Below are 16103 nucleotides of genomic sequence, written 5' to 3'. Positions count from 1 at the left end.
TGAAGCAATACACTCGAATTTAATTCAACATTGAACTTTCCGTTATTGTATTTATTACATTACTGCTTTACCCAACCATCCTTCATCACGTATATACCAACCACAGAGCTTGTCGTACCATAATGACTGGTAAATTCCTTTGTGTGATATTGAATAGTGAGATCTGAATGCATCAATATATAGGTACTATTAATAATACCATAACGATTGATCCGTTTACTATATACATACGAATTCATTTCTAGTTCATCATTTAATTTAAAAACGTGAAACGTTTTAAATTATCCCCCAGCAAACCGCTAGATATCTAGATAAGTATAATACGCTGAATATTTATCGAATGAAATTTTCAATTGAACTTTGTGTAGCAGAAATAGGATCACGTAATATCAGAAAAAAATGTTCGTTAATTTTCAATTGCACAAGAGCTGCGGGAATCGATGAAATAAGACATTGCGTTTATATAAAATTGAACAAAATAGAAGAAACGGAAAAGGTTCGAAATTTTTCGTCTTTTCGTCTTCAATCTTCAACGTTATCCTCAAAAATTAAGATGTGTAGTTTAGACAAATTAAGGAATCGTTTTCATACAGTCTGTAAATGATCGTCTTTTTCTAAATTTCTTATTTCTCTATATATTTCGTTATGGACTGTCAAGCTGACTTTGACATCACTCAATTAGAATGCCTATTTAAAAAAAAAAATTGGATAACCATAGATCAAGTCTGAGTAACTGTAAATCCGAACACTCACAACTGCACCGTCATCCATGGAGAACCCTAACCTCAACTCGGTGAAAAAAAAATGAAATTATTGAGATGCCGTTAAATTTCTGTTTTGTCCAGATCTACAAAAACGTTTAATTTAACAGATTTCCAATGCATAAAAGGTGAAATTATCATTGTTTTTTTAATGGCGTAAGTGTTTAAGCTCAATATTTTACAAGAAAACCATGAAAACCATTCAAACATTTGTTTCTATCTTCAAACATGAGCAAAGTGCCTGCTCATTTTCATTGCACATACGTTGAGGTTAGGGTTCTCTGTGGATGATTTTTGACATTTCGAATAACCTTGGACTTGATCTATTGTATGGAAAACAATAGCCAACTTTGATCGTTTCAGCCCTCTATTTGAGTGACGTTAAAGTCTGCTTCGGTGCTAGACAGTGCGGGATTTAGAGAAGAACGACCCATTAGATAGTTTCTTGCTGTAGCATGCGTCAATTACAATTGGTTCATTCTAAAAAAAACACATTTGACAGTTTTTTGAGAAAATTCATTGATGTCACCAGTCGATATTTTGCCACAAAATTTAAATAAATTGAATTCAAATTTTACGCTAAAATATCATAGACTTGGAATCACTTAATGGATTGGGAGCATCGATGACTTTTAAAACTCTGATAAAACTAAAATTGTGTTTTCTTCAGATGTGTTTGGTTGGGTGTTTTTTCGACGTACCATTTTAAAAGTAAACAAACAAACAAGAGTATTTAAGGTGTTCAATAATAAGGTTCAAAACTTGTAATTGTCTTAAATAAAACACTGTGAAGCAATGCAATTGTAAATACACAAAAATAAATTTAAAATATGAAGCATCTGAAGCGACTGCTTGACATATTCGGAAAATCAGCGTTGCTACACAGTTTTGCTTTGTATGAACGTGGGTTATTAAACTTTTATCACGCAAATTCTCTTTTTCAAAATTACGGGCTTATCCATATTTGGAATGCTTATTTCGTTCATATTACGAATTCCCGCATCTCCCAAATAATATCGAGACACGTACAAACATTTTACAAATTAAAATCGTAACGACATCATCGCTTAATTAAAAATTTACGCTGATGGAGCTCAGTCTTAATACTAAACAAACAAGAAAAGAAAAAAATTGATTCTAAATTGAAGAGATCGAACATTTCTGCTTTTTTTCATTTTTATTTCTATTTTTATTGAACATTAAATATTTCTTTTTATTGAGAGCTTTGTTTCTACCACGGAGCGAACATGAAACATTTTTTTTTTCTTTGCTCATCCACAAAACATGAATGGTAAAAGTTGTATGCGCGCCTCGTTATAATTATATTATGATGATGAGGTACGTGAAAATGTGCTTTTGTTATGGAGAACGTGTGGATTTCCGTTAATTTAATAAATTTGTTTACAGTGTGGTTTTGTGCGAGCAATAAGTTTCTCTTCCGCATGAAATGTTTTTGCAAACGAAAATTGTTCATCGTTAATATTTGGAGATGTTTCACGGGATACAAAGGTGACTTACGTCATCCCATTCAAAGGATTATTAATTAATATCGTAAAACTTAACGATGCCATAAAAAGTATTCGTTTCATAGGTAAATTGTACCTGACACTGTCTGTTGTGCAGGTGGCAAATTAGAAGGTGTATCTCAAATTTGGTAGCGATTTCTCTTTGTACGGTTTTTAGGTTAAGGGGTGAAGAATAGAAGCAATTTAATTTGACTTTATTGCCAAAGAAGTGAAAAAGCGACTATCTAGGTTGGGGTATAACACGCATCTCATTGATACACATTGAACCAATTCTCGCCCCGCGAGATGCCACTGTACCTGCACAGTCCTAGAAATATTTGATGTGAAAAGTTGTACCTTATCAACGAAAACAAAAGTAATGAGGGCTGAATCCATAACAAATTGTATGTTCACGTTAAGTCAAATAGACTAACAGACTGTGTGTCCGCAAAACCGAAAAATTAGATTTGCAGATCTTTGCATTAGTCCACTAAAACTGCGATTAAAATTGCACGAAATGTCGATGATCGTTAATTTGCATACTTATAGCTATTACTCTGAGCAAAGACTGAATAACGTTGGTATCATGCGGTGAACCGATTCTTCAATAAAATTTTCCGTCAAAATAATCCGCGCAGATACTTTAATCCTATCAAATAAACCATAAAACGAATTATATTTGCAATGTTTGTTTGAACACCGTTTATAGTGTAATCAAAGCAAGAATAACGCCGTAGGATGTATGAAAAGGTTGCAAATATCCCACACAACCAGTGCAAACAAATATATCTACTCCTAACTTCATGCAGCTTGGAAAGTTATTCGATAACAAACACGAATTCAATCAAATGAACTTTTGGGAAATTATAAGCTAAACTATGTACTAAATCGATTTGGTGATGACAACCTATACTCTCTACATTTGATGTGTACATATATCTTTGATGAACTAGTGTGGGGTATCCTTAACTTATGATAGTCTGTATACACAAAAATTTGCATAATTTTAATGCGTACAAGTCATCACATTCGTTTAATTTACCTGACGATGGAAGATAGCTCGACTGTTAGAGTTTCAGTAAATAAAACATTAATGTACATTGTGGTTTATCTAAAATCAATAAACTAAATGTCGCTGCATGAGTGCACAGCTAACGATTAAATCGTTTTTTGATACAGTTAGAGGAACAACATGAATTTGCTTCAGCTGTTTGTCAGCTGCTCCACAGCCAATCAAAACTACTATATACCGTATAAACAAGCATACACTGTTTTGATTGTTGCTGAAAACCAGGTGAAGCAAATTCATGCTGAAATTTCACTACCTCTGCCTGTACACCATAACTCAGCTCATGATAGCTCCAAATAAATTGTTCAAATTCTGAATTGATTCTGGTAAACCCGTCGTCCCTACAGCATAAAATGTAATTTCATTACCAATGCAGTCGTCCGACAGTGCGTGATCAACAAATAAATTGGAAAATCATTTACAAACCACAAATATGTTGTCGCTTAAACCCCTCTCTCTCTCGCACACAAATGGATACAATTATGTTTTCGTTTTGTTGTCGATGCCAAGAGATCATGGTCAGGTCAAAGGTCACGTGAAATAAGCCTGAAACTGTCTTAACACTGACTATTGTGAAACATATAGAACGAAAAACGTCTATCGATGTACATACGTACAGCAATGTCTTTAGTTTATAGATAATAACGTGTTTTATGTTTTGATTGAAATTGCTTTTGAATTGTATTTGGACTTGTACTTAGCGACCCAACATCGTTTCAACATACTTATCGACACTTTCATGAAAAATAACACGTTTAAACGGTTGAATGCTTTCATAATTTGAAATCGATAAATTTTTAGGCCAGTAAGCAATAATAAGGAAGTCAGATTTTCAAACTACATTTTGGAGTGATTTTCATTGATTTCAAAAGTCTGTCGGGAATAAATAGGAAAATAAACGAAAGTAACGAAGAAGCATATGACTTTTTAAATGATAAAATAGTGTGTGCTACTGTCCGAGCAAGGAAATTCGAGATAATCATGAAACAGCTTCTGCACTTCTGCTATAAAACTTTATTGGCTGCTTATTATATGTCTTGTGTCGGATGGAAAGCAAATTACTTATGCAACTTTTAGCTGTCTTTTGAAAAGTTAATAAGTTACAGCTGAACCTGTGACATATAAACGGTACCGCAGTCGTTGTAGAAAATTGAATTATGCTAGGAAAAATTACTTACATATTATATAGTGGAACATCTTTCGCTCCGATGGGAAATTTCATTGCAGACTTTCGTCATGTTCTTTGTGTACTATACAATTTTTATGCACCGAAACTTATTTTTCAAAACACCAGCTGTACAGCTGCTGTAAATCAGATATATGAACTAGTAAGGTGGTTCAAAAGACACTTTTCAGATGAGATCTCATTTCCATGGAAACATTCAGTTTTAATGAATTCTGAACTTTGTTTTGAGTCAAAACAATTCGTCCCAATAAAGCATTTAATCACATACAAATGGCCAACGAAAAGCCGTATGATTGATTACTATAGCAATTTCAGTTGATGGAGGACATGTGATGGAAGTAGTTCGTACTGTAGCGTATTGATATTACAGGGAGACTATTCCTTTGTCGCAGAGTTCTACAATTTTCACTGATTCGTTTTTGAAGCATTGTCCTTTTAAAATGTTCGATTTCGTTCAAGAACACGACGATTATAAATTTTGAGCGTGTGACCCATAAGTATTGAGATGCAGCTGCTTAGCACCAATAATTTATTAATTATGTGAAAATCATTCGATTAAAATTTAACTGACAAAAATATCGCAACGAAAATTCTTAATTTGGTCAGTAAGCTCTCTAGAATTTGAGATGAACAATTTTATCTGATAGTGAAGTTGATCATATTACTACACCATTCGAATACAACTCTCCGAGGCTATAGTTTGCCCATTGTAATTCAGCCACCCTCCTTGGATTTGGAAATTACTGAAAGAGATAATTCTATCAATTTCCTTTCGCTTATCAGATCTGTGATACATAGACCCAAAAAGCGAAAAACTGATGTAATTGAACCAACCTAATGTACAACACTCCCAAGAAATATAATTCCACAATTTGTTTTCCTATAAATGAATGTGAAGTGCTCAGTTCGACTACTAATACGACACAGCACTGTGTCCTACATAGCTCGAAAATTGCGAGTAAATTTATAAGTATGCGTGTATAATAGTGCTTGTCGTCTGAAGCGGAAAATATATCATCTTGATATGAATTAAATTCTTGTTGAAAACTCACAACGGATGACTAACATGCCAAGATTAAGTACGAAATTCTTTTGTGTTTATAAGTCTGTTTGAGAATGTTTTTGTTTTAATTTTGATTGTTTTCAAAATGGGGCTATGGTTTTGCCGAATGCAAGAAAGAGAAACAGCAGCGCTTGGTGAAACTATCTCTCGTATACTCAGTTTAAAGTAGAACTAAACAAACGAGGTCCGTGCATTAAATCGTATGCAATTAAACAGACAAAGGAAGAACTGATTGTGGTAGTCGGCCTAGATATTCGAAACGGTTGAGTTGAAATTAAAATTTGTTCAGAGTGTTTCATCACATCATCGTTTGATGGAAAATGAGTTTCTCTTTTAGTCCTTGTAGCGAAATTACTAAATAATTCAATAAAAGTTGACAAATTTGTGCCATAAAAAAAAAAGAAAAATCCAACTTAATTAAAAGCCATTTTGGTGCTTCGAGCGTCTCCATTCTTATATCGACCACAAGTTACACATTCAATAGTTTTTTTGGCCAGATTCCCTTTCGAGCTCTGCCAAATTTACTCAGTCGAAGGCATACATTGTACGGTTCTTCGAACGGTTATATCGCATTGCAACGCAATAAGTCAACTTTTAAAGCAATTTAAAGTTGGCACAATATATTCACCGCAGTGTTGCATATCAATATCTCAGAATATTAGTTTTCTTTTCGTGTTCTTGTGAGTTCATTCACATTAGAAAATAATGTAAAATTGGGAAAATCTATTCCATTACATAGACTGTTGGTGTGTTAAAGTATTCTAGGGATGCCAGAACCTTTACATCACTAGTCATAAAGTATAAGTCATAAGAGCTTATCTGAATGTTTCCGCTCGCTCGTATATTTTTTTTGTGTAAAAATGGTTCCACTAATTCCACAAACATTTCCACTTCGGATGCACATATTCAGACTAATGTTGTTATGATTCACTTACTTGGTCAATGTCGTAAGATGTTTCTATTGACGAATTATTTCTGACATTTCTAACATTTAATAAAAATTTTTCCATCGATTCGATTTCCACAGAAAAAATAGAATAATTACGAAAACAGGAAAATCTATTTTTAATAAAAGAATTTCTTTGAAGAAAAAGAGGAAGAAGATTCGGTTGTATATATGGTATCATTAACGAATCTATTGTCGGACGGGTGCGTCATCTTGTCATATTATATTTTAGATATACCTTAAGCTCCATGAAGGGGGTTTTTCGTACGGATTATTTCCTACAATATTAATGTAATAGAAACATCACAGATCGACAATACTTTGATAATTCTCTGTCCGCCCATACACCAATAAATGATAAATGCTGTACTCAATTTGACTGACAAAACTACAGATACCAAGACGAAAGAAGAAAAAAAATGGAAAGAAGGTTTGACTGAAACTAATAGCTGTGTGTATGGTATACACACAGGATAATATTTACATCAGCCAAATACAACGTAGATGGAGTCCTGTGGCGGGTTAAATAAAATATATTCTGAGTATCGTATCGATACAAATTGAGGATTTATGCTACACAAGCTACGGCTACAAGTGAATCAAAATAAATAAAAAAAATCCGAACCGAAAACACAATAGGACTTAATTCTGACAGGACTGCTGTTGTGTGTAGCAAATATAATTGAAACAGTTTTTCTTAATAAAATAAAAATCCCTTTGAAAAATGTCGACTTTTTACCCAAACCACACGATGCCGTACAATAATCTCGTTATAAAAAGGAGAAATAAAAAATTCTTTTGTTAAAGTCTCAACTAAGATCTCAATAACATATCCGTTCTCAACACAAAAAAAATGAAAGTTGTTTCCATTTCACATATTCTATATCCGCAATCCTATCCCTCAATCCCATCTCAATGACATAAAATTCAAGACGCGCGTATGTCTTTATCTCATACAAAACACTTTCTGTTGCGTGTGTCCTTTATGGTTGTTAAATGATGAAAACAGCTTTTTCCCAACAGTTTCTGGCACGTTTTTTTTTGTTGCTCGCCTTGTTTAAGCCCTTTTTTTCTCACACACACATCCCTTTACTCTAGTGTCTAAACGCAATGAAAAAGGACTAACACAATGATTATTGAAATGGAAAGAGATTTCTGGTTTGGCATTTTTATGAATGTTTGCATAAAGCATGTAAAGCTCTTATTTATGATGCGATAAAAGTGTGTTTTTTTCTCGTGTCGAACATATTATCTTACTTGAGCGTGTTTAGAGGCATTTCCATTTTTTAAAGATCTAACATATAACACACGAAGGAGGAAGGTGTTTTTCTTTATTGTTGTTTTCATTTTCTTTTCTTTTACAATAATCTGGGGTTGTGGCAATCGGTGATTTCAATAGAAATGATTTTTTTAAACGAAATGTTTTCTAAGAAATCTGAAAACTTCGCAAGAAGCCGTAATTCGATTTACGAGCATTCTTCAGACCACTGGGAATATCATCTAAATATTTTTAATGTTTTAATGTGGGTCAATAGGGTGATAATTATATCAAAAGAAAACTGAATAATTGACTGGATTTCACTTAATTAATTTTAATCAAAACCGTCAACTATTAGCATACAACAAATGAAGTAAAAGTAAAAGTAATTATATTTCAGTCAGTCGAAATATTTAGATAAAATCATAGATTCGACCACTGTCCTAACTAAACGCTTTGAAACATTATTTAATAAAAAACTTTTCGTGTTATAATTATTAAATCTACTACCTCCTTTGTTTAAAGTATTACCTAGTTCATAGTGCTTGATAAAAATCTGTTGGTTCATTAGTTTCAATACACATTTTACAATAATCGATATCTCACCGCTTCTTCCCAGTCATAGCAAACTGTTGGCTAACGATTTTGCAATAGGTCAATGTTATATGAATTCAAAATTATTAGCTTATAACTCTAGCAGTAAATCGACTACCGAACTATAAAAACCACATCCGACACCGAAATAATTCTGCACTCATTACAATCTCAATATGCCGTAAAACATGGTCTATCTCAAGATGAAATCATTGAAATTATTTTATTATTTCGTAGATAATCTTGATGTCATCGTTATAACGCTGAAAAACAAATCACAATTTCGGGCTAACCCTTTTTCGTTTGTGTGAATTTTCCCGTAACTTTATGGACTAAATTATAAATTTTTATCTGATGTTGGTTGTTTAGCACAGTAAAAACGAGAAAACATTATTAAAACGGAAATTTAAAATTATGGTAATAAATGAAGTCGTAGATGGAGTTTTGTGGCCATTTCAATGTTTATGCAGAGAAATAAAATTCTTTTCCATTTTTTTATTTTTATTTATTTTCTCACCATTCGTCGTATGATCCCCATCCACATAATATAAACTTGCTTGCGGGGTGTAAGAGATTTATATTATCTTTGATGCACAGCACAAGTACACTGGATTCTCGTATTCATTTTATATTCAGTACATTCATCTGCAGAAGATATTTTCCACCATAAGTAAAACGTAAATTAACTTTGAGTCTAGATAAAAATTTTTTGATAAAATTTGATTTCTTGATTGGTTAACATCCCCAGGCGGGTCTTTAGTGAATGGAGATTTATGTACAGGACTTGGAAGCACTTGGTAAGAACAATGAAAAATACAAAGACCATTTACAATATGATTAGAGCAGTCATCCCTACCAGACTGTTAGAAAGGAACTGTAAAAAAGATTTCATTCAAACTGCGCCCCTGATGGTTTTTTTGAACATTGTATGCACGAAAAAAAATTCGATGACATCGTGCCCATCGTGCACAAATGCACATCTAGGTCAAATAAATTGTGTGTATGCGGCAGGAATTCGTTGACCCGAGATTCTCTAACATTAATATTTATCAAAGCATTAAATTAAAATATACGAAATAATCTGCGTCACATTTTACCATCAAGCCTTATATGACCAGGATACTATTCCTAAAAAATGTGTGTTTTTTTTAAAATTTCACATTGATACGATAACTTCAGATACTGCTGCATTGTTATGCTGTCTGTCACTATATTAGTGTTTATATGTAGTGCAGAAACCAATTGAATATTTTTTCCATTCCTATATCCATTGAGATTAAATGCTGAATATTTTCTGCATTTCAGTTTGTCCGCAATTGATTGCTATTCGGTTTCGTCTCGTTAATGCAATTTACTGTTTCCATTTGTATTAATTGTTAGTTCGTATCCGAAACGCTCTACTAAAGTGAATTTAATTTGTTCTCCCCGACCATACGAACAACAGCTTTAACTTTAAAATTTCTACTTCATGGATGGCGTTTTAACGAATTGTTTGCTAGTGACACTAGTTGCGTGCCACTATTGCCGGGGAATAATTAGTCTAAAAGTTTGTACGTTGATTAGGATTAGAGTGCGCAGCATATGTTTCGTAAAACTAACTTTTACCGAACACAAATTTAAAGTCGTTTATTATAAGTTACTTAAGATTGAGACGAATGGTTTGCAGCAAGTATTTTCGCAAATCAAAACTTAAATGAAATAACTTTGTACTTCACAGTTCCTTTTGTTCCTGTAACAGTAATGGGACTTAACAGTTTAACTTGATTGAATTCGTTGAAAACAACTCCTTTGAAAAGAATTTCCAGACTGAGAGAATGTTTTATTGTATTATGACTAGGGCCAGTTGTCTAGTTGTCGTGGTACAGTGAAATGTGACAGGTGGTTAAAAAAAATTCTAGCGAAGTAAGTAAGTAGTCAAAAAACCGAAGACACTTTCCAACAATGAAAGTAGATAAGTAGGCATGGCCAGTCCATACAAGTCGGAGCACATACGGATTTGCATGGCGCCACCTCAAACGAACTCATTTCTAGTGGAAATTTGTACTAGAAATGAGTTCGCTTGAGGTGGCACCATGCAAATCCGTATGTGCTCCGGCTAGAACAAATTTGAACGTTTGGCCATACCTATCTATTTACTTTCATTGCTTTCCAATGCTTTTTTGAAATAGCTTGTGGCAGCACCACAACTCACATCGGACGCACTCATCATGCGTATTAAGAGGGCAGACTAGGTGTGAAGTAGGCTGTAATTGAAAAATTGGTTTTAAAATTAATGTAGACCATTAAATGAAAATTTGTTCCAGCAATTAGATGAGCAATATGTTTATCTATCTCTAAAAAATGAAAAACGATTTACAATAAGCAACAGTTGGAAGAAAACCGATTTCCAAAATATGAACGTCGCTTAAAGTTAGGCTATGCAATATTTTTTTGGAAATCGGTTTTCTTCCAACTGTTGCTTATTGTAAATCGTTTTTCATTTTTTAGAGATAGATAAACATATTGCTCATCTAATTGCTGGAACAGATTTTCATTAAATGGTCTACATTAATTTTAAAACCAATTTTTCAACATATAGCCTACTTCACACCTAGTCTGCCCTCTTAAGTTTAGCAACACTGTATGTCATCATCAGCTGACAATTGGACTTTGTATATTTATTTTCATATTTGTGTGTAAACATTGCTGTATAAAACCAAGTGTTTTTTATGAATAAAGATTATTCCTTCTTGTGGATTTAAGAAAGTTGTTTCTACTAAACATCTTCCCACAAGCTTTTTGAAACGTCTTATCACATGTTATCGACAGTGACGAGGTAAAAATAATCGATGAGCTTTGGGTAATGCTGCATTATATGACAAAACGTAACTTAAAACTAAAGAAGTAATAGATTTTGTATGAAACATCATGCGATAGGGTGGGCGCAGCAATCTGCTGAAGTTGTTCTTTCATTCATTAACTTAAACAAATGAAGTAGCAGATCTAATGATTTTTTGCGATAAGTTTGCTGTTTGTTAAAAGCTAATATTAAGTTACTGGTAACTTAGGCTTAAGTGTGTTTTCATTTAGAATTGAAATAAAATAAAGTTCAATATTATTCAACGCAATAATCAACAGAACAGGCTCATAAGTTCAAATATACCACGTTATGTGTATATTGTGCGAATTGAAAGTCTATTAATGAAATTGACGAATATATACAATGTTTACCTATGCAGACTTACCTCCTCTTTCCAGTGTGAAATGGCGTCATGTTATCATGGCATTTTTCACATCAACACATTCGTACACAAATACTACGTACGTAGGTTTATCTTCTTCTCTCGTTTTTTCGTGGGCCATCACCCCATATAAAAACGTAATCAGACGATAAATCTCATTTAGTTGTTTACAAAATTACTTTGACAGGAAAAATATTTATTCTAAAATCATTTGTAAGCGTAATTAATAGCAACATTCTCGAAAGCAATGGCGGAGAATTCCATGAAAATATTTTTCTTTCGTCATTACGCTATACCCAATTGGTTTCCAATACATGTTGTTCAGCGCTAATAATAGTTTTAATAAGTTTCGGTAGAAGTTTACCACAAAAACATTTCGGTTGCATCCACACCTCTATGCGCACTCAAAATAACTGGCAATTATTTTCTTAATAACAAACACAATTATTTTGCTCGCAATCAAATTTGTTTACACAAAATCTTAAGTATATTTACAAAGAGTTTCAAAATGTAAGATTCTTGATCTTGAGATATTATATATACGTGCGAAGCGACAACGTTTTTCACTTGCGAGTAAGAGTGCTTTTTTCTCATTCATTATTATTTTGTTGTTGTTTATAGAGAAATAGAGAAGAATTTTCAAAAATTGGCAATTCTGGAACTGTAATACCTACTTAAACTCCCACAATTTTGTTTAGTTTAGTCGTCTCTGTACCAGACCAACAAATGAACAGAATAACGTAAATGTAGACATGCACACGATATTCTATGCTAATACGGACTAATTAACATGTTTTTTTCTTCTTTTCAATTTTCTTTGATCATTATCATCATTGGATGATTTGCGGAAGTGACTTCATTCTGAAGAAGAAAAAAATATTTCACATTTCAGTGGGTAGATATAATAATTTACGGTTTTTAAGCCAAATAACCTTTCCAGCTATGTATGTATTATGTATACGGGTACGGGTACACAACGTAATAAATAATGTTTATAAAGGTACATTGTATGTGTACCTATTCTATACTATACATAATATAATGGCAGTGTATATATCTATCTATCTATCCACTTTCTGTACTATAAATAAAACATCTATTTAAGGAAAAAATCGATTAAATGCCGAAAATTCAAAAGATGTGGGGGTTAAATTTGAATTTTGAATTTGTAGAAATTTTGATCGTTCCTATTTCACTGAATTGAATTCTAATTTTGTTTACCCGTTTTCGCTTACGTTAGATTCTTCTCGAGTGAAACAATGAATTGTGTGGTTTAGTTAATAATCAAACAGACGATCAATCACATTAACGCTTTTTGCGTTAAACGAAACCGCTCTTGCAGGATGTTATATACACTGTTACCCAAAATTAGTTTTTAATACCTTCGACAAACAGTAAATCGTGTCACGGCAAATAATCGTTCCGCTTCAGCGGTATATGTCTTCATTTCAACCGTTGTATCGATACTGACAATCAAAGTAACTTGATTTTTAATAGGATTACCTGCACGAAAAGCTCATAAACCTTCTACTGCAAATAAGTAGAAATATTCAGACGCTAAAGTCGATCTTCTTGTCGAGAGTAAATAAGAACTGCGATGTATATGTTCTTCACACGGTAGTACAGAGGCCGTGACGCAGTTACGAGTTAATATTTTAAGAAAGATTTTTTTATCGAACGTTACGCCATTGTCACGCAAGTCTTTAAGATAGCGAAATTGATAAGAAAGTGCTTAACGGATGGAATCTGAAACTTCACCTCTACTAATATCGAGCAAATTTGCATCTTGTTTCCACTTCATTTACGTTTTTATCATGAAAAAAATGTCGTTAATATTTTTTATCGTTCATTAGATGGTCACTTCGTGTCCCTTACACCTGTCATTGTGTCTTCAGTTCTGTTCACATTTGAAAACATTGTGGAACGATTTTCGATACTTCGAATGAAAATGTTACAAATTCTTTGCAAAATAAGTAGAGACATGACGATAAGAATTATATAAAAAATGCAGTAAAGTGAGTAGTTTTCTTAAGCTTATTCTGCCATCAAAAACTATTTCTAGTCTGAGGGATTCTTCTGAAAAACAGAAGACCGAAATCGAACGCATTTTCTATTGGAATTTTTTATATGTGCCCAGTAAGGTATTCGACCCCAGAAGCCAAAACTACTTTCAAAAAAATTCTTCAAAGGTTTTGTAGCTAGTGTGAGGTGATTTGTGGCTAGTGTGAGGTGATCGAAAACCGAAAACCTGCACTTTTCTTACAAAAATTTCTCCAGTTACACGTACAGCCGTACAGGGTCGTGTGGGGTGTCATTAGAAAGGTAATTGCACGTACTTCCGGGGCAAATAGGGTCTTATTGGGTTTAAAATTCATCCACACTGAGATATGTACAGTTGAAGTTTTCAACCGAAAAAAGACTGAAAACTTACACTTTTCTTACAGAAATTTCTCGAGGTACACGAAACGTGCATGGTCGTGTGGGGTGTCATTAGAAAGGTAATTTTATGTACTTTCAGGGCATATAGGGTCTTATTTGGGTTCGGAAGCATCTACGACTAATTATGAGAAGTTGAAATGTTTAAGTGCTTATATCGAAAATGCGTCCGATTTCGGTCTTCTGTTTTTCAGAAGAATCCCTCTCTGACAACTAACTTTCAACTTTAAACTAGCGTCACAAATAAAACAGTTGTAAAAGCAGCACGCTAAAAGTAATATTGCTCAGGTCTTATTGACTTTATAAGTAAAATTACCTTGCTCTGCTTTCTATATTCTTGTATGATAGTAGAATTTACACTGCTGTTACCTACACAAACAAACTTTTCATTAGCAGAGAGATATTAGGATTGATTGAATAGCACAATTAAAGTTGAGAGGAATATAAATGCGTCCCTTTTAAAATACATTCGAGTTTGAATCATACATACAACATGTATTTTGTAATTACTTCTTCTATATTCCCTTTGTCATAAAATAATACTTTGAAATGAGCAACGATTTGAAAAATGTCCACGAAATTAATAAAGATCTCGAAATTAAATTGTACACCTGCGATATGCCACTCGTATAACAATTACATGTGGGAAATGTGTGTACAGTACACTGTGCACACCCTATCTATATATATACACTATAATATATACAAAATAAAATAAAAGCTTTCGCCTCTTCCCTCTAACATGTCCCTTTTTCAAATATACACGCACGTCTCGATGTTGCTGTACGCGAAGCACACACATCCGGTTTTCATTTTCATTTTATTATTGTTGCTGCGAACTGCGGAAAAGCAGTTAGAGAATTCATGAATAAAAAATTATGTTATTTTAAATGTGTTGTGAAATTGGGTATTTGAATAAGCAATTTTTCATCGAACCCTTCTCACAGGAACTTCTTCTTTTTTTTGGCAAGAATTGCTGAGGAGAAAAAATTCCGGATGTATTTTTATGGACACGTTTTAGTGCTGCAGTAAGAAAGAAGAAAAAAAATCTTACTCTCGTAAAAATTATTTCACATCACCTCATGAAACGATTCGCACATATAAATTTCAGCTCAAAGCTTAAGCTCAAAATGTATACCCCGAAAATACCTTCACGTAATGCCAAATCCGACTGTAAAAATTTTCTTTTTTCGTTAAATAATTATTCGCTTCAAGATTTGCCTTATTTGCCTCTGACTAATCTCACTTTTATGTGCAAAGAAAATGTCATCCCCTTTGGTGTATTTTTTTCCCTGTTCGTCTTCTTGTAAATTTCAATTTAAACCTTCAAAAACGAGGGATAATGTAACCCTTGGGCACAAAAAAGGTTTTCCGCAATAAGACAAAAATCATTGAGTCAAAAAGAATTTTCATTTGTTGAAATTTATCAAAAATAAGTAGAAAGACGAAAAAAACGAGAAAGTTTAATCCTTGTAAATTGCCATACAACCCGAATCGGAAAAAGGTGAAACATATTTTGGCATTGGATAATTGAAATAGTTTACATTTAGAATGTTGTAAAAGCGCACAGAGGACTACAACAGTCAACGGTGCTTGCCTTCTTTTGTTATTGTTACCCTCTCACATTGCATGATACGAACAATTAGTGTGTTCGTGAAATATAACTCGGAAGTATTTGGATGTTTAACCTGAAAAAACATTGCAGACGATACGTAGAGAAAAACAGTGAGCTTCCCAAAGGGGAAATTCTGTCACACAAGATAAAGCGAATGTCAGAAATCAGCGCACTTCAAGCATTAGTACACAGACAAAAATCCTGGATTAGATTTAAATCTTTTTCGGATTACATATAGGACCAAATTTATTTTTGGATTGAAATCTAATTTTTCCAAAGATTACTTGCATTTAATCTTTCGAAAATAATCTGTCGATGGATTAGATCGAAATCTTCCAAGTGATTTCAATTTTTTTTATTTTGAAATTAAAATTTTTTTTCCAAAATTTATTTGAATATTGGAGTCAGACTTATTTGATTTATTTATTCTGAAATTGGAAATTTTATTT

The 16103-nt window shown here is 33.1% G+C and overlaps 1 protein-coding gene and 1 long non-coding RNA gene across 5 annotated transcripts in view; one reads left to right on the top strand and one right to left on the bottom strand.

The window, feature by feature from the left end:
• The window catches only part of LOC119077076 (calcium/calmodulin-dependent 3',5'-cyclic nucleotide phosphodiesterase 1-like), a 265077-nt gene that overhangs the window by 110761 nt on the left and 138213 nt on the right, over positions 1–16103 (top strand). The window lies entirely within an intron of this gene.
• Positions 1045–15506, bottom strand: LOC119077087. Its single transcript, XR_005087743.1, has 3 exons — positions 15495–15506; positions 3174–3180; positions 1045–1084 (listed from the first exon to the last, which is right to left on the bottom strand). It is a non-coding gene; the product is annotated as an uncharacterized LOC119077087 (long non-coding RNA).

This window comes from Bradysia coprophila, unplaced genomic scaffold (genome assembly GCF_014529535.1).
Source record: "Bradysia coprophila strain Holo2 unplaced genomic scaffold, BU_Bcop_v1 contig_232, whole genome shotgun sequence".
In the NCBI taxonomy this organism is placed as follows: domain Eukaryota; kingdom Metazoa; phylum Arthropoda; class Insecta; order Diptera; family Sciaridae; genus Bradysia; species Bradysia coprophila.
The sequence above is the reverse complement of the archived record's forward strand: the minus strand, read 5'-3'. Positions and strand labels throughout refer to the sequence as shown.